General features: G+C 38.9%; 1 protein-coding gene and 1 long non-coding RNA gene across 5 annotated transcripts in view; both read right to left on the minus strand.

Annotated features, from left to right (window-relative positions):
* Positions 1-20,352, minus strand: part of BMP2K (BMP2 inducible kinase) — a 116,322-nt gene that overhangs the window by 82,966 nt on the left and 13,004 nt on the right. The gene's annotated exons all lie outside the window — the stretch shown is intronic.
* On the minus strand, positions 5,090-12,146 carry LOC145543245 (uncharacterized). The gene is made up of 2 exons (XR_014080585.1): positions 8,384-12,146; positions 5,090-6,146 (listed from the first exon to the last, which is right to left on the minus strand). It is a non-coding gene; the product is annotated as an uncharacterized LOC145543245 (long non-coding RNA).

Here is a 20,352-nt window from a genome sequence, read left to right on the forward strand (position 1 = left end):
TATGCTCTTGGATGTGAAAATTAGTAAAATATTTCCACCATAACCATACTTTAAGATTATATATCATGTATTAAGAGCCTTAAAAATATTCATATTCTTCTTCTCATGATTTTATTCATAGAATTCTACTGTAAAAAAATTATTAGTGAAGAAGCAGAAACCTGTATTTCAAGCAACATGCAAATAAATATGCAAATAATGTCATATAGGATGACAGTTTGTGGAAGCATTAAAGATACTTATAATAACACTAATTTAATTTTAAACATGTACTAGACTACAGTAGGCCCTCCATATCCACAGCTTCCACATTTGCAGATTCAACCAACCACAGATTGAATACATCCCACTCCCAAAAAAATTCCATAATGTTCCAAAAGGCAAAAGTTGAATTTGCCACATGCTGACAACTATTCCCACAGCATTTACATTGTATTAGGTATTATAAGTAATCTAGAGATGATTTAAAGACTACAAGATGTGTGTAGGTTACATGCAAATGCTACCCCATTTTATATAAGAGACTTGAGCATCCTCAGATTTTGGTGACCCCAAGTGGTTCTGGAACCAATCTTCTGTGGGTACCAAAGGATTGCTATATATACAAAGCAAGTTCAACTGACTTCAGGTACAGCTGCTTTCAGGACAGAGTCGCTTGCCTTTCAAATAATAAAATTCGTTTTTTTAATACACTAAGTTGAGATGTATTCAACTGCAAACTTTTGTTTGTAGTTAAGAGTCCTACATAGGCATCAAGTACATGAACAGTAGGATCACGCTTTAGAAGCTAGCCCTCATTTGTAAGGGTATTTCTATAGAATGTAAATATCATGCATTTCTCATTAACTAAGAACCATATAAAATGTTTCCAAAGTAGAGGCTTACAAACAAAAATCAATGATTTAGCACTGTGATACTCCTGCGTCTGGGGTGTTAGGTAACAGTAAGATAAAGTGCGCTAACACCGTATGATGTGAATGAAAGTTGCTCAGTAGTGTCCAACTGCTTGAGACCCCATGAACTATACAGTCCATGGAATTCTCCAGGCCAAAATACTGGAGTGGGTAGTCATTGCCTTCTCCAGGGTATATTTTCAACCCAGGGATCAAACCCAGGTCTCCGGCATTGCAGGCGGATTCTGTGTGCTGAGCCACAACAGAAGCCCACCATATAGATAGTTCCCTGCAATACTTAACACTTTAGGATCCAGCTTATACTAAACAAAAGAAATTATATTTTGCAGGTACAGACATATACCCAGACTCAAATATGAATACTGTCACCAAAGTTACTGACACTGATTTTTTCCACAACATTGCTAACAATTTTTAACACAGTTCTCTAACACAGTTTGAAAAAGACTTCACAGACCCATCATAAATTTTTTTTTGATAACTGGAATACGGGAAATTTCCCACTTTTTGAGACTGAACAGAATTTCGAAAATAGTTATAATCTGCCCCTAACCAAGTCAACTAAAGTAGATAAAAGTTTTTGATAGGTTTCAATGTTTTGAGATGTAAAGAAAAAACAGTATGTGGAAGCCAGTACATGAAAGGTCAAAAAATTAATCTGTGTATTTTATAAAATGGTCCTAAAATTTTTAATGACTTCTGAAACATGTTAAAAGAAAATTACTTATCCATGGACAAAAAAGAGATTACTTCATAAAAATACTCATTTATTTGCAATTTTCATCAAAAAGATCAAACTCATTACTTATACATACATATACTGCTGCTGCTAAGTCGCTTCAGTCGTGTCCGACTCTGTGCGACCCCACAGACGGCAGCTCACCAGGCTCCGCCGTCCCTAGGATTCTCCAGGCAAGAATACTGGAGTGGGTTGCCATTTCCTTCTCTAGTGCATGAAGGGGAAAAGTGAAAGTGAAGTCGCTCAGTCGTGTCCGACTCCCAGCGACCCCATGGACCGCAGCCTACCAGGCTCCTCCGTCCATGGGATTTTCCAGGCAAGAGAACTGGAGTGAGGTGCCATTGCCTTCTCCGACATACATATACAACTAATCTCTAAACTATTTTTATGGAGTTCAGAAAGAAGTTCCTATTATGTTTAAAATTAACTAGCCTTATATTTGTCATCTCTTAATCTTATTTCACATGTATATATGAAATTCTAATAAGATTTGTTTTCACCTACAAATATCTAGCAATGCATAACATTATATAATCCTATATAATATTAATAGTTAAGTGCATAATGATTATATACTGCACAAATAGCAGAAGTGGGTTTTAGAAACATACTTAGTTAAGTATTTACTCTCTTACCCTTCTAGGCCTGTATCATTTGTAAAATTATGTTAACAGTTACAGATAATCTCCAGGGATTCTTCAACTTTCAGGAACTAGAGATAAAAAGTAGTCTCAAATATCCCACAAGCTTGTAAGAAATATGGACAAACAAACTATTGTAACAAGTGGGATAAAAGCACTATGTTCAAAGCATATGGAAACCAATAAAGTTGTAGTATATGGGAGAAAAATCAGAAAAGCTGTCACTGAAGAAGTAATAGGGCTTCCCTGGTGGCTCAGTGGTCAAGAATCTGCCTGCAATGCAGGAGACATAAGAGAACAGGGTTCGATCTTTGGGTCAGGAAAATCCCCTGGAGAAGGGCATGGCAACCCACTCCAGTATTCTTGCCTGGAGAATTCCATGGACAGAGGAGCCTAGTAGGCAACAGTCCATGGGGTCACAAAGAGTTGGACACGACTGAAGCAACTGAGCAGAAGAAAGAAGTAACGTATGAGCTGAATATTGAAGATGTGTAGTAGTTGCCCAAAAACAAGTGTAAAAAACAAGTGGGACACTTCCAAAATAGAAACTTAAGAACCTTTAAAAATCTATACCTCCATAAAAGCAATAAGAACACTGGCAAAAATTGTCAACATCTATATTTTCACAACTCAGGAAATTACACAAAGACTTGCAACAGTGCAAGGAGTTTTTATTCAAGGAAAATGACAATCTCAGTAAAAAGAGTGAGCTTTGTGACAACTTGTCCTATTCTCATTATTCTCTCCCAGCTCCATAGCAGTCCTGAAAAGATAAAGCTCACAACTACAGTAAATGCAAAAAGTACTAGCCTTGCAGTCTTGAAGACAATGGAAGAAATAAAACAGGCTTAGAGCTACCACAACGCCCAAGACTCCTCACTAGCAGATCTGTCAGGTAGCTCTCTGAAAAAGCTCCATTCTCAGGGTTTGTTTTATTTAACTAGACTCATTCTAGTTCTATAACTACAGTGCTTGTTTAAAACAATCAACAGCAATTGTACAACACTGCAGCCATCTTTGGCAGTGAAACAAGCTGGGGATAAGAAGAAGTTGACCAAAAATATTTACATAGAAAAACTGGAAATGAGATATCTATAGGGGGCTTTGAAAAGCTATTACACATTCATGAGAACTGAGAAGGCCACACACACATACAGAATAAAATGGCACACCCAGGGAAGAACTGAGAAGGCCCTAGCCTCTCATCCTTTATTATCCCCAGCTAGCCCTAGCGTTCTGTAGAACACTGAAGTTCTACAAAAGAAGGAAGACCAGGCTAAAGTAGAGTTGTAAATTGCATGAGAGAACTGAATTTATGCCAACACATACATCAAGTCCATTGGCAAAAGCTGGAAGACTTATGGATTCCAGGTGTTTAAGCAAATATCTGTTCTATCATTATCTGACTATTTACATAACAGAGCAAAGACCAGTCTTTCTTTCATTAAAGGAAAAAAAAATTCAGGATGTATACAATTACTGAAGAAAAGTCACTAAATGAAAAAAACAAACAAAAAACCCCCAGTAAATCCTAGGGAGTGGAGTAATCTGATTTTTTCCAGAATTGCCACATTCAGTTCAGTTCAGTTCAGTTCAGTTGCTCAGTCATGTCCGACTCTTTGAGACCCCATGAATCGCAGCATGCCAGGCCTCCCTGTCCATCACCAACTCCCGGAGTTGACCCAAACTCATGTCCATCGAGTCAGTGATGCCATCCAGCCATCTCATCCTCTATCATCCCCTTCTCCTCCTGCCCCCAATACTTCCCAGCATCAGGGTCTTTTCCAATGAGTCAACCCTTCGCATGAGGTGGCCAAAGTATTGGACTTTCAGCTTCAACATCAGTCCTCCCAATGAACACCCAGGATTGATCTCCTTTAGGATGGATTGATTGGATCTCCTTTCAGTCCAAGGGACTCTCAAGAGTCTTCTCCAACACCACAGTTCAAAAGCATCAATTTTTCTGCACTCAGCTTTCTTCACAGTCCAACTCTCACATCCATACATGACCACTGGAAAAACCATAGCCTTGACTAGACGGACCTTTGTTGATAAAGTAATGTCTCTTCTTTTTAATATGCTATCTAAGTTGGTCATAACTTTCCTTCCAAGGAGTAAGTGTCCTTTAATTTCATGGCTGCAATCACCATCTGCAGTCATTTTGGATCCCCAAAAAATAAAGTCTGACACTGTTTCCCCATCTATTTCCCATGAAGTGATGGGACCAGATGCCATGATCTTAGTTTTCTGAATGTTGAGCTTTAAGCCAACTTTTTCACTCTCCTCTTTCACTTTCATCAAGAGGCTTTTTAGTTCCTCTTCACTTTCTGCCATAAGAGTGGTGTCATCTGCATATCTGAGGTTATTGATATTTCTCCCAGCTATCTTGATTCCAGCTTGTGCTTTTTCCAGCCCAGCATTTCTCATGATGTACTCTGCATATAAGTTAAATAAGCAGGGTGACAATATACAGCCTTGATGTACTCCTTTCCTATTTGGAACCAGTCTGTTGTTCCATGTCCAGTTCTAACTGTTGCTTCCTGACCTGCATACAGGTTTTTCAAGAGACAGGTCACATTATGTCAGTTTAAAACATATAGTTTTCAACAAAAATTTATCAGCATGGAAAGAAACAGGAAATTATGGCATATGAAACATATGAAATATGTTCATAACATATGAAAAGTTATGACAAACCTAGACAGCCTATTAAAAAGCAAAGACATCACTTTGCTGACAAAGGTCCATATAGTCAAAGCTATAGTTTACCCGGTAGTCATGTACAGATGAGAAAGTTGGACCATAACTACAGCTACTGAAGCCCACGTGCCTGAAGTCTGTGCTCTGCAACAAGGTGAGTCAGTGCAATGAGAAGCCCGCACACTGCAACGAAGAGTAGCTCTGCTCACTACAACCAGAAAAGGCCCACACATAGAAACAAAGACCCAGCACAACAAAAAATAAATTAAACAAAAAAAAACTGTAGCAAGTAAAGATACTGCCATCCATCCACGTCCATTCTCAGTCACTAAGTCATGTCCGACTCTTTGTGACCCCAGGGACTGTATCCTGCCAGGTCCCTCTGTCCATGGGATTCTCCAAGCAAGAATACTGGAGTGGATTGCCATTTCCTCCTCCAGTGGATCTTCCTGACTCAGGGATCAAACTCGAGTCTCTTGGGTCTCCTACATTGGTAGATGGATTTTTTACCACCACACCACTTGGGAAGCTCCCAAAGATAATTGTATTAGTAATCAAAAAACATCCAACCGAGAAAAGCCCATGACCAAATGGCTTCACTAGTGAATTGTGTCAAATGTTTAAAGGTGAGTTACACCCATCCTTCACAAATTCCAAGAGAAGGAAACACTTTTTAATGCATTCTATTAAACCAAACATGTCACAAGAAATTACAAGCCAATGTCCCTGATGAATACAAATGTGAAAATTCTCAATAAAACAGTAGCAAACCAAATCCAGGAATGTAAAGGATTATACGTTGCGACCAAGTGGGCAGGAATGCAGAAGGCTGGATCAACATATAAAAATCACAGAATAAAACATGTTAATAGAATAAACAAACAAACAAAAACCACATGATCATCTTAATAAAAAAAAAGAAAACCATGTGAAAAATCCACTCAATAGTGAAAGATGAAAACTTTCCCTGTGCAATCAGGAACAAGACAAGAACGTTTGTTCTTTCCACTTCTACTCAATATGGTGCTGACTCTAGCCAGGGTAATTTAAGTAAGAAAAATTAATGCAAGATCATTCAAATCTAAAAGTGAAATTATCTATTTGTAAATGACATAATCTGCTACTGCTAAGTCGCTTCAGTCGTGTTTGACTCTGTGCGACCCCACAGACAGCAGCCCACCAGGCTCCGCCATCCCTAGGATTCTCCAGGCAAGAACACTGGAGTGGGCTGCCATTTCCTTCTCCAGTGCACAAAAGGGAAAAGCGAGAGTGAAGTCACTCAGTCGTGCCCGAGTCTTAGTGACCCCATGGACTGCAGCCCACCAGGCTCCTCCATCCATGGGACTCTCCAGGCAAGAGTACTGGAGTGGGGTGCCATTGCCTTCTCCTAAATGACATAATCTGGTACATAGAAAAACCTGAAACACCCACACAAAAAAAGAGCTAATAAACAAGTTCAGCAGGTTACATGATATCAGATCATTATTGTAAAAATGAATTGTATTTGTATACACCAGTAATGAGCAATCTGAGAAAGAAATTAAGAAAACAATTCCACTGACAACAGCAGCAATAATCTTTTAAAAAAAAAGTAAATTTAAGAGATGAAAGATTTATATACTGAAGAGTACAGAACATCACTGAAAGAAATTAAAGATCTAAATAAGTGTCAAGGCACCCCTCATTCATGGACTAGAAGAATGAACTCTTAAGACAGTAATATTCCCCAAGTACTCCAAAAATTTCTATTAAAAAAGAAAAAACAAATTCCCAATATCCCTATCAAGTCCCCCTCTCCTTTTTTTTTTCAGAACTAGACAAGTTGATCTTAAAATTTATATAGAAACTCAAGGGACTTAAAAACAGTCTCAAAAAGAAAAATTTGGAGGACTCACTCACACTTTCCAAATGCAAAACTACTGGACTTCCCTGGTGGTACAGTTGTTGGGAACCTGCCTGCCAATGCAAGGGACACAGATTCAGTCCCTGTTACAGGAAGATTCCACATGTGGTTGGGCAACTAACCCCATGTGCCACAACTACTGAGCCTGCCCTCTAGAGCCTGTGTGACACACTACTGAAGCCCTCACACTTCAGAGTCGTGCTCTGCAACAAGAGAAGCCAACATAATGAGAAGCCTGCACACAGCAAGGAAGAGTAGTCAACTGTCCATGGCAACCAGAGAAAGCCCACACACAACAATGAAGACCTAGCATAGCCCAAAAAAAAAGTTTTACATAATAAAAAAATTTAAAAACTACCTACCAAGCTACAACAATCAAAACAGTGTGGTACTGGTAAAAGGACAGACATATATAGATCAATGGAACAGGACTGAGAGCTCAAAAATAAGCCCATACATTTATGGTCAATTGATATCCAATAAGAATGACAACAGAATGAGAAAAGTCTTTTCAATAAACAGTGCCACGACAACTGAATATTCACATGTAAATGAAGTTGGACTTCCACCTCACCCCACATAAAAGTTAACTCAAAATGGATGAAAGACCTAAACATAAGAGCAAAAATTATAAAACACAGAAGAAGAAATTCCCCGAAAGTCCAGTGACTAAGACTCCACCTTCTAACTCAGGGGGGGTGGTCTGATCCCTAGCTGGAGAACATGCTGCAGTATGGTCAAAAAATAACTAAATAATAAACAAAATCACTTCATTTTTTAAACAAAAGCTCAAAAAATAAAATCTATTTGCCATGAAGTGATGGGGCCAGATGCCACGATCTTAGTTTTCTGAATGTTGAGCTTTAAGCCAACTTTTTCACTCTCTTTCACTTTCATCAAGAGGCTCTTTAGTTATTCCTCACTTTCTGCCATAAGAGTGGTGTCATCTGCACGTCTGAGGTTATTGATATTTCTCCCGGCAATCTTGATTCCAGCTTGGGCTTCCTCCAGCCCAGCGTTCCTCATGATGTACTCTGCACAGAAGTTAAATAAGCAGGGTGACAATATACAGCCTTGACATACTCCTTTCCCTATTTGGAACCAGTCTGTTGTTCCATGTCCAGTTCCAACTGTTGCTTCCTGACCTGGTTACAGATTTCTTAAGAGGCAAGTCAGGTGGTCTGATAGTCCCATCTCTTTAAGAATTTTCCACAGTTTGCTGTGATCCTCGCTTCCTAGTAAGGAGAAGGCAATGGCAACCCACTCCAGTACTCTTGCCTGGAAAATCCCATGGACGGAGGAGCCTGGTGGGCTGCAGTCCACGGGGTCGCTAAGAGTCGGACAACTGAGCGACTTCACTTTCACTTTTCCCTTTCATGCACTGGAGAAGGAAACGGCAACCCACTCCAGTATTCTTGCCTGGAGAATCCCAGGGACGGCGGAGCCTGGTGGGCTGCCGTCTACGGGGTCGCACAGGGTCGGACACGACTGAAGCGACTTAGCAGCAGCAGCAGCAGCTTCCTAGTATAGTACAGTTTATAGTATGTTTAGTATAGTATAGTATGTTTCCTAGTATAGTAGTCCTTAAAATGCTAGAACATAATCATAGAGACAGATAAAGAGAATTCCTTGAAACAAAAAGAAACAAGAAAAATGCATGAATCCATAAGCTTCACTGGACAAAGACCAACACTGGAATAAGGCAGAAAGACACAATGGGACCACCACATAAAGCCTGGATCCACAAAGCACCCTCAATGTAAAACAGAAACCAGTGCATCCCGCAGATGATGCTAAAGAGATACATGCATTGGCCTTAGCCTCAGCTCTGAATAAAGTGGGAGAGTTGCCTGAGACTTTTCAAGAAAAAAAAATTCTAAGCCAACAATTTATTAATAGCTCAGGTGGGTACGCCCAGAATTCTGGTAGAGAGAAACTCACATTCTCTAGAGGAAGGCACTCAAACCTCAAAAAACTCTAACCGGTAAGATTCTACAGACTGTGAGCACAGAACAAACAAACATTTTTAAAACAAGGAAGGAAATCACTGAGCATTCAAGAAACCAGCCACCATGAACAAAAGTCAGAAGGAACAATCAAACTACACAATGAGACCAGAAAAGATTAAAAATGACTGGAATTACCAAACACAGAACATTAAATAACAATGTTCCACAGATGTAAAGAAACAAAATAGGAAAATGAAAGTATAAAAAGGGATTAAGAGGTTATCAAAATTGACAAAGCCAAAAAACTGACCAGGCCATTTTAAAATACAAATTAAATCCCTGATATGAAAAAAAACAGCAACTGAAAAGGGTAAACCACAGATGAAGTGCACAGGACACAGCAGCACCGGGAAGAGAAGCCGGACGCACAGAACGACAGCACTACCAGAGCGCAGGACAAAGGGTCGAGGGTGGGGAACGGGAAAGAGAAGTTACGACACTTGGAGGACACGGTGAAAAGATCGACATACATCTGTCACCGAAGAGAACAGAGAAAAGGCATTATTGGAAAGGATATCGTTGAGAATTGTCCACAACTGATGAAAAACACCAATCAGACGATTCAGAAAACTCAAGGACTCTACAATAACAGAAAACCAAACTTACACCATCACAGTAAAAGAACACAGCAACAAACAGAAAATATCAAAGCCACCAGTAAAAAAATGCAGATTACCCACAAAGGTGATCAGAGTGACTACCAACCTCTCAAAAATAAAAGAAGGCAGAGAAATGATACCCAAATGCTGAGAGAAACAAACTATCTGCCTATAATCCTGTATCAAGTTAGAGTCTTTTTAGAATGAAGACAAACTAAAAAATTTTTCAAGCTAACAAAATGACCTTGATTAAAAGAACTTAAAAGGAAGAATGTTTCAGAGTAAAAGCAGCTGAGTCTGGATGGAAAGTCTGACATACAAGAAAGAAAAGAAAGGGGGAAAAAAAGAAGGTAACTATTAAACACTGACAGGCAAGTTTGGCCTTGCCCTACAAAAATGAAGCAGGGCAAAGGTTAACAGTTTTATCAAGAAAACACAATGGTCACAACAAATACCCTCTTCCAACAACACGAGAGAGGACTCTACACATGGACATGACCATATGATCAATACTGAAATCAGACTGATTATGTTCTTTGCAGCCAAAGGTAGAGAAGCTCTATACAGTCAGCAAAAACAAAACTTGGGAGCTGACTGTGGCTCAAATCACAAACTCCATATTGCAAAACTCAGGCTTAAAACTGAAGAAGTAAGGAAAACTACTAACCGACTGAGGTATGATGTAAATCAAATCCCTTATGATTATACAGAGGAGGTGACAAATAGATTCAAGGGATTCAATCTGGTAGACAGAGTGCCTGAAGACCTATAGACAGAGGTTCGTGACGCAGTACCGGAGGCAGTGACCAAGATCATCCCAAAGAAAAAGAAAAGCAAGAAGGCAAAGTAGTTGTCTGAGAAGGCTTTACAAATAGCTGAGGGAAAAAGAGAAGTTAAACGCAAGGGAGAAAGGGAAAGAAAGACCCCGCTGAGTGCAGAGTTCAAGAAAATAGCAAGGAGAGGTAAGAAATGAACAATCCAAAGAAACAGAGGAAAACAACAGAATAGGAAAGACTAGAAATCTCATCAAGAAAACTGGAGATCATGGGATCATTTCATGCAAGGGTGGGCATGATAAAGGACAGAAATGGTAAGGACCTAACAGAAGCACAAGAGATTAAGAAGAGGTGGCAAGAACTATACAAAAAAGGTCTTAATGACCTGGATAACCACAACGGTAGGGTCACTAACCTACAGCGGGACATCCTGGAGTTCAAGTGGGCCTTAGGAGGCACTACTGTGAACACAGTCAGTGGAGGTGACAGAATTTCAGCCGAGCTATTTCAAATCCTAAAAGATGATGCTGTTAAAGTGCTGCATTCAATATGTCAGCAAATCTGGAAAACTCAGCAGTGGCCACAGGACAGGAAAAGGTCATCTTCATTCCAATCCCAAAGGGCAATGAGAAAGAAGGTTCAAACTCCAGACAACTGAGTTCATTTCACATGCTAGCAAGGTTATACTCAACATCCTTCAAGCAAGGCTTCAGCAGTACCTGAACTGAGAACTTCCAGATATATAAGATGGGTTTCAAAGAGGCAGAGGAAGCACAGATCAAATAATCAATATTCACTGCATCATGGAGAAAGCAAGGGAATTCCAGAGAAACATCTACTTCTGCTTCATTGACTACACTTTAGTGTAGCCTTTGATTGTGTGGATCACAAAAAGCTGTGGAAAATTCTTCAAGAGATGGGAATACCAGACCACCTTACCTGTCTCCTAAGAAACCTGTACGTAGATCAAGAAGCAACAGTTAGAACTCGATATGGAACAACTGGTTCAAACTTCGGAAAGCAGTATAACAAGGCTATATATTGTCATCCTGCTTTTTTCACTTCTATGCAGAGTGTATCATGTGCAATGCAGGGCAGGATGAATCACAAGCTGGAATCAAGATTGCCGGGAGAAACATCAACAATCTCAGATATGCAGATGATATCACTCTAATGGCAGAAAGTGAAGAGGAATTAAAGAGCCTCTTGATGAGGACAAAAGAGAGGAGTGAAAAAGCTGGCTTAAAACTCAACATTAACGACGACTATCATGGCATTGGTCCCAACACTTCATAGCAAAAAGAAAGAGGAAAAGCAGAAACAGTGACAGATTTTATTTTCTTGGGCTCCAAGATCACTGTGAACAGTGCCTGCAGCCATGAAATTCAAAGACATTTGTTCCTTGGAAGGAAAGCTATGACCAACCTGAAGAGTGTATTAAAAAGCAGAAACATTACTTTGCCAACAAAGGTCTGTATAGTCAAAGCCATAGTTTTTCCAGTAGTCATGTGTGGATGTGAGTTGGACCATAAAGAAGGCTGAGAACAGAAGAATTGATGCTTTCGAACTGTAGTGCTAGAGAAGACTCTTGAGAGTCCCTTGGACTGCAAGAAGATCAAACCAGTCAATCTTAAAGGAAATCAACCTTGAACATTCACTGAGGAACTGATACTGAAGCTCCAATACCTAGGCCACCTGATGCAAAGAGCTGACTCACTGGTAAAGACCCTGATGCTGGGAAAGACTGAAGGCAAAAGGAGAAAGGGGCAGCAGAGAATGAGATGGCTGGATGGTATCAGCGACTCAATGAACATGAATTTGACCAAACTCCAAGAGATAGTTGAGGACAGAGGAGCCTGGCGTGTTGCAGTCCATGGTGTCACAAAAAGTCAGATACAACTTATCAACTGAACAATATAAAACACTAAGTATAATTCCAATTTATAATGAAAAGAGACAACAGTTGCAAAATCCTGGGCAATGACATCATAAATCAGGAAGAGAGAATGGTGACGCTATGTAGAAGTTAGAGCATTCTGCTGCTGCTAAGTCGCTTCAGTCATGTTTGACTCTGCGACCCTATAGACGACAGCCCGCCAGGCTCCCCCATCCCTGGGATTCTTCAGGCAAGAACACTGGAGTGGGTTGCCATTTCCTTCTCCAATGCATGAAAGGAAAAGTGAAAGTGAAGTCGCTCAGTTGTGTCTGACCCTTAGCGACCCCATGGACTACAGCCCACCAGGCTCCTCCGTCCATGGGATTTTCCAGGCAAGAGTACTGGAGTGGGTCGCCATTGCCTTCACAGTTCTCATAATACTTGTGCATTAAAGAAATATTAACTACAGTCTTCTATTGTTGTGCCCAGTTCCTCAGTCATGTTTGACTCTTTGTAGCCCCATGGGCTGCAGTCTGCCAGGCTCGTCTGTCCATGGAATATTCCAAGCAAGAATACTGGAGTGGGTTGCCATTTCCTACTCCAGGGGATCTTCCTGACCCAGGATTCGATCAGCATCTCTTGCGTCTCCTTCATTGGCAGGCAGATTATTTACCACTATGCCCCCTGGGAAGTAGTCTTCTATTGAACAACTACTAAAAAAACAGAGGGAAAAGTATATATATAGTTTCCAATTAATGGGAGGTGAGAGAATAAGATAAAGAGAAACTTAATCAGTCCAAAAAGAGCAAAAAAAAACAACAATTTTTATAAAAGATAATAATTAACCAGAATTGTTTGACGAGTGAAGAGAAGTCAAGGGCAGAAGAAGAGACAAATTAGAAAGGACTTTCAGTATGAAGAAAAAAGTCTCAAACAGATACAGGAAGAGGATTAACACAAGGTTACTGGGACATTCATACATACACTCTTACACCCCCACAGAGCTACTTTAACAGTCCAGGCAAAATAAAGATATTTATAGAAAGGAGATGACAAACCCATCTCTTGTTTCTCACCTGGGTGACTATGAGTGGGCTTCCCTTCCAATGGAGTCAGAGAAGTTGTTGATTTGGTGAGAAGTTTAGGTTTTTTCAGATCATGTCTACAACAGAGGCAAGGAGGAGTATACTACAGAGATAGAGATTTGGGGAATGTGTGTTTGTGAATAAATCCATCACACAGATACTGAGGGGGAGTAAAGGACAGGTAAAACACGAACACTAGGCAAATGAAAATGAGCTCTATGGAATGTTTCAACTCTATCTTAAAATATTTTGGACAGCTGCCGTTAGGGAAAAAAAATACTAAAAGAAAACTCTTCTTTAAAAAACTTTTGAAATACTGTGTGTGTTAGTTGCTCAATCGTGTCCGACTCTTTGCGATCCCATGGACTATATAGCCTGCCAGGCTACTCTGTCCATGGAATTCTCCAGGCAAGAATACTGGAGTGGGTAGCCATTCCCTTCTCCAGGAGATCTTCCCAACCGAGGGATTGAACCCAGGTCTCTCTTGCATTGCTGGCTGATTCTTTACCTTGAAAGGTTTACAAAGTCTTTAAAACATACTCATGCTCCGAAAACTTGTTTATAATTTCAGTATCAGATATTTATTGTAGATAAGCAAGGCAATTCAATCTAAATTCCATTAACAAGTGAGTTCTTCCCCATTTTTTATTTTAGATATTTACAATATAAATTATATTTTTATTAAATGAAAATAGCTTTTATTTCCAAGTTTTGAAGACAGCTGCAGTTCAAGCCATTCCAATTTAAGACATTAACATGAAATGATCAGAGAAGGCAAAACCCATTTTTTTCAACACATAGAAATTAAGCTAACTTAACACTACACAACTTGTATCCTTAACTACATTCCACTATCTGGTTCATTAAAGCAGAATTAAAATCATACATAACAGCTATGGTTAGCAAACAAAAACGGTTATGACTGAACGTGCATGAGACAGTTGGGAAGCACAGTAATTCCACATCATTCAAAACAAGTGAAAGAAACATCTTCTTTAAAGTCACAGAAGATAGAGCGTACTGAACAGGATATGCTAACTTCTCCTGGCATTATCCCTTATCACTACACTGGCCCTAACATGTTGATGCTTATGCATGCACTTTGTCTAACGATTTCAAGTGTGCCAAGTAAACACAGCGCCTTCTGTAATTACTTCAGAAGAGGAGGAGGGAACTGCTGAGAAAAATCACCCCACGGAGCCAAAGTATCAGCAGAGGGCCAGTATCTATTACTTCAAGGCCTGATAGCAAAACCTTGGCTCAGAAAACAGATACATATTTAAACATTCTGTGTAAGCCTAAGAAAAGCACACTCTACAAGTTTCAAGTTGGTTTATCTTGATGTTACTAAACACAAACAAGACTCAAACTGAAAGATTAGCCGGTGTAATTCCTCCTTTTTAAAGACAGCTCAAATTTATTTCCTGATTAATTAGGCCTGTCAGGCCGAGTGGAGCATATTTTTCTCACGGGCCTGTACCACTCCCTGGGCTTAATATTCCATTGACTGAATCCGTATTTATCCTACTAATAGAAAACCATCCAGTATTATTATCCAACTCAGTGCTTCCCAACCACCTGGCCAGCGCCCTGGGGAAATGATGTGAATGACAAGAGTCTGCTTTCAGTCTGAGTTGACCAGCAGGGACCTCCAACCACAACAGGGCCACTTTGAGGGTGGAGGGGAACCATCTGGGCACACCTACAACCCATCTGCGCATACTGTCAATGACCACAGCACATCGGTAAGGAAGAATTTGGTCAAACTCTTCTGATACCCAGCGACAAGGTTGAACACAGCCTTACAAACATTTTATGCACTTTTAATAGAAAAGCCAATCTTACTGAGAGAAACTGTACACAAAACTCTTTAAATGCAGACACATACACACACACACACAAACACACAAATATTGGCATCAGCAGCAGAATCTCCTCCCCAAAATCAAGTAAGTGTATATAGGTTAGAAAAATGAATTCTCTATATACTTTGACTTATATTTTCATGTATTAGTACCTACAGCCACTACTATCTTAAGCTACTAAAACACAAAAGCTTGAATACATTTTTAAATTATAAAAATCAAGGAATATACCACAGGGGTAATTTGCATTATACATATATAGTCTCTGAAATCTGCACAATTTTTATATATGCAAATTTTCCTGAGCAAAGTATCTATATAACTTCTCAAAGAAATGTGCTATCCAAAAAGAGTTTGTTGGGTTTTTTTTTTTTACTACTTCTACTGGAATATACAACAACTATAACTTTTCCAAATTCTGGCACACTCACTCTCTCTCTCTGTCTCTCTCTCTATATATATGTATGTGTATATATCTATCTCCCCTTCTTTACACTGTCTATGAACTGGCTTCTAAGGGTACCTGACCTTTGTTAGCCTCACATACCTTCTCTTTAAAAATGGACATAGTTCTGTTGCCATGTCTACTTAAGAACTGGTGAGTACCCTAAATTTGGCAATGTAGAAGAAAGTTCTCTAGATAATTGGAAGTCTGTATCAAAATATGTCAATATTCAATAACTTTATAATGTTTATCATTGGTATTTTTATGTTACAATAGTCTATAAAAAGATATTTCAGATTTCATTCAGAACAAGTACTATTAATAAATTAAAACAAGTTTTGTCTTAAAAGCACTGATACCAAGACTTTAGTTTTCTCATACAGCTTTTGGATCTTTAAAATGTGTAGGTTTATATTAGAATATACTTTATCTGAAACAGCATAATAATGTGTACTTCTGGTTAACAATGACTAAAGTGAAACTCTCGGGTAAGAGATTTCAGATACCCACTGGAACTTTCCTAAAAATATTCCCACCTGAAGTAATCTGTTCAGAGACTACTGTTAGAAAGTCACACTTTTGGAAGTATATGATCACAGCTTTTCTTAGAACAAATTCTTTTCCAAGTGAAATAATTTATAGACATGCAATGGAAAGAAAGCTAAGGAAAGAAGTAAAACCAGTTATTTCCTTCCATGGTGAGGTTCTATATATACTAACAATAGTTCTAAAAAATTTCCCCATAAACCATAAATTACTTAATGCACTGACCCCCTTGATCTTAAAGGACCTACATAATAAAGATCAGCCTTTCAAACAGTCTAGGCAAGTTTCCCACAGGCACCCAACAAGTACTATGTCCCCTTTTCCTTTGTTTCTTTCAAACAAAATCTAACAAAGTTTCTAGTAATTCTCACACATATGACTTCAATAAAATGGTGGCTCAGACGGTAAAGCGTCTGCCTACAACGTGGGAGACCCTGGTTCAATCCCTGGGTTGGGAAGATCTCCTGGAGAAGGAAATGGCAACCCACTCCAGTATTCTTGCCTGGAAAATCCCATGGACGGAGGAATCTGGTAGACTATAGTCCATGGGATCACAGAGTCGGACACTACTAAGCGACTTCACTTAACAAGCTCTTGCAAAGGAATGCTCAGTACTATCAATATGCTCAACCCCAAGTTAACAGGCAGTTTTGAGTAATGTCTATCAAAATCCCAACACAACAGAATTATATGGAGTGCTAATTAAACTTGACGTTTTCCCTAAAGATCTCTAAACCTAAGATTAAATCTCTGGGATTTATGTCCAGAAATCTGTTCAATAGCACCCCAGGTAAAATTTAAGATCCACTGCATTAGTCCTGCTGTCTCCTAATAATCAATCTGAAGGCCATTAATAAAACAGATATTCATCATGAACTGCTTTGATCACTTCAGAGGGTATTTTTTTCTCTCTCCCTTTCCTAGGAGACTGGCTAAAGGAGAATGTGACCTGTGAAAACAGCAGCACTGGCATCACTTAAGAGTGTGCTGGTAATGTAGAACCCCAGGCCCTACCCCCAGATGCTCTGAGTCAGAAGCTACTTTTTAAAAAATCCCCAAGTGATTCATATACTTATTAAGAGTTTGAGAAGCAGTATATCAGAGAATAAGACTCCCCAAAGTTACTTTTAAAAAATTAATACACTTAATGTGAACCAGGCTTCCCTGGTGGCTCAACTGGTAAAGAATCTGCCTGCCAATGCAGGAAATGCAAGAGATGCTGGGAAGATCCCCTGAAGAAGGAAATGGCAACCCACTCCCGTATTCTTGTCTGGAAAATTCCGTGGACAGAGGAGCCTGGTGGCCTACAGTCCATGAGGTCGCAAAAAGTCAGATACAACTGAACGTGCACACACACACTCTAATGTGAACCAGCTATTTGAGTACAAAGGAATATTCCTTTCGAACTTCCCTGCTCTGTCACCAGTCCCTTGGACACCTCATCACAACTCCTGTTCATAAGACTGTAATGAAGTTAAGATAAAAAACTATTTTAATAGTCCTTTCAGATACCTATGGATGTTCTTCTTATTGTAGCAAAACGTAACAATTACTCATTTCTTAAATGTCACTGCAACATGGTATCTCAAACCATATCACTGAATTTTTTGCACTCTTACATTAAAATCCAATGGTCAATCTTATATTAGTAACATCACGTATTAGAAAAATAACAGTTCACAGAGTTTAAGAAATCATCTGTTACCCTTTTTTAAAAATCGTATTTGTAAACATTATCACCTATCTCCTCAGAAAAGCCTTTAAGTGGTAGAAAGTTATCAAGTTCACAGTGGCAGATAAAAGTTTTCCAAAATTCTAATTTTCTTTTGAAAAATCAAATTCTGTCATTAATAACACTTGTTTTCCTTGAAGTGACAGTCTCACTTCATTTTTTGAGAAAATGTGAGCCAAATATCCAAATCTAAATGAATAACCATAGTTTGTCAATCACTTTCAAATAAAAATAGCGTTCCATGAAAAAAGCAGCAGGTTCAGCACACAACTGAATCACCTAAGTGCTTTTCCTCAATTATACCACCATATACTTCACTGTGCAGCAAGTGCTTTATGTATACTTCCCATTTCTTCACACATTAAAAAGATGTGAACTTATGAATGGCCAATAATAAGCACATGAAAAGATGTTCAACACCAATTATCTTTAGGAAAATGCAAATCAAAACCACAATGATACACCACTTCACACCCATCTTGGATGGTCATTATAAAATTTTAAAAAGAAAAAAACAGGAAATAGCAAGTGTTGGTGAAGACATGAGAACTTAAAATTATATAGCTGGTCACTATGGAAAACAGTACGACGATTCCTCAAAAAATTAAACATAGAATCTTTCATACATAATGCAGCAATTCTGCTTCTGGGTCCATACCAAAAAGAAATGAAAGCATGGGCTTGAGTAGATATTTATACACTTATATTCATAGCAGTGTTACTCACAATAGTCAGAAGGTGGAAATGACCAAACTGTGTCCACTGATGGTGACTAAACAAAATGTGACATTTCATTCATGGATTACTCAGACTTAAATTCTGATACATGTCACAACATGGATGCACCCTGCAAATGTTACGGTAAGTGAAACAAGCCAATGAAAAAAGTGCAATTATTGTATGATTCCAGTTATATGAGGTACTTAGAATAGTCAAATTCATAGGGTCCATAAGTAGAATAGTGGTTACTGGGACTGGGGAAAAGGAAGAATGTGGAGTTAGTGCTTAATGGATACAGAGTTTCAATTTGGGAAGATGAAGAAGTTCTGGAAATGGATAGTGGTGATGATGGCCTAAAAATGTGAATGCCACTGAACTATAAAACTTAAAAATAGTTAAAACGGTATATTTTATGTATATTTTACCACAATCAGGAAAAAAAAAAAAAAAAGACCGTACTTTTGAGATTGAAAAAAGACTTTTTACAGCTCATCAAAGACATTAAGAGAAAGTGGCTTTAAAAAAAGAAAACAAAACTGAGCACATGTGACAGTGAAGAATGACTGCTGATATATTAGTAGTCGATATTAGTAGTTGACTGCTAATATATTTTGGTGCCAACTGTGTAGATTCATGTTAAAGCAGTTTTAACTAGCATTGCTTCCAAACTGTCAGTGAAAATGCCAATAAAGTGTAAAAGGCAATTATGTCTTACAAGTATTATGAAAATAATTTTGACCTGATAGACCCCATCAAAAGGTTTTGAGGACCCATCCCCCTGGAGCCCACAAACAACACTTTGAGAACCATTACTGAAGCCTATTCTTTCAGAAGTCAGTGACGGAAGGAAAGACACGCAAACGACCGTGAAAAAGCTTTATTTTTGTTTTGTCTTTTAAAATGAGAGAAACAGGTTGATATGTTGAATAGAATAAGTAATAAGGCACACGTAGAAACGGGATGGCGGGGAGAGTCTAAAGTCGGAAGTAAAGGAGAGACCCATATTAGAGGTAGATGGAGGATGCTGCTGCTGCTGCTGCTAAGTCGCTTCAGTCGTGTCCGACTCTGTGCGACCCCATAGACGGCAGCCCACCGGGCTCCGCCATCCCTGGGATTCTCCAGGCAAGAATACTGGAGTGGGTTGCCATTTCCTTCTCCAGTGCATGAAAGGGAAAAGTGAAAGTGAAGTCGCTCAGTCGTGTCCAACTGTTAGTGACCCCATGGACTGTAGCCTACCAGGCTCCTCCGTCCATGGGATTCTCCAGGCAAGAGCACTGGAGTGGGTTGCCACTGCCTTCTCCGAGATGGAGGATGGGCATGGTTGTATCTTGGCTTTAAAAAGGGTCTAAGTGCTGGGAATGTAATGTACAGCATGTGACAACACTTAATAATCCTGTATGTATATCTGAAAGTTGCCAAGAGAATAGATCTTAAAAGGTCTCATCAGAGGGAAAAAAGTTTGTAACTATGTGTGGTGATGGATAGACTTATGCTGGTGATCATTTCACAATGTATATAAATGTGGACTCGTGTTGTATACCTGAAACTAATATAGTGTTATATGTCAACTCTATCTCAGTCTAAAAAAAAAAAACTCTACTTAAAAAAATACAGAAACTAAATAAATGTTTCTTGAGAATGATGGTAATAGTCCCATAGTTTAATAAAAAAATTAAGAAATTTTCTTTTAATATTTTTAAATCACAGATCAAGGACCATTCCATTCTAACTTTTCACTTGCATGTGTATAAAAATATGCCACATATATCACAGAAGTAATGTCATGTCATTTTTAAGAAAAT

Source organism: Giraffa tippelskirchi, chromosome 1 (genome assembly GCF_054371585.1).
Source record: "Giraffa tippelskirchi isolate mGirTip1 chromosome 1, T2T-mGirTip1v1.2.pri, whole genome shotgun sequence".
NCBI lineage: Eukaryota > Metazoa > Chordata > Mammalia > Artiodactyla > Giraffidae > Giraffa > Giraffa tippelskirchi.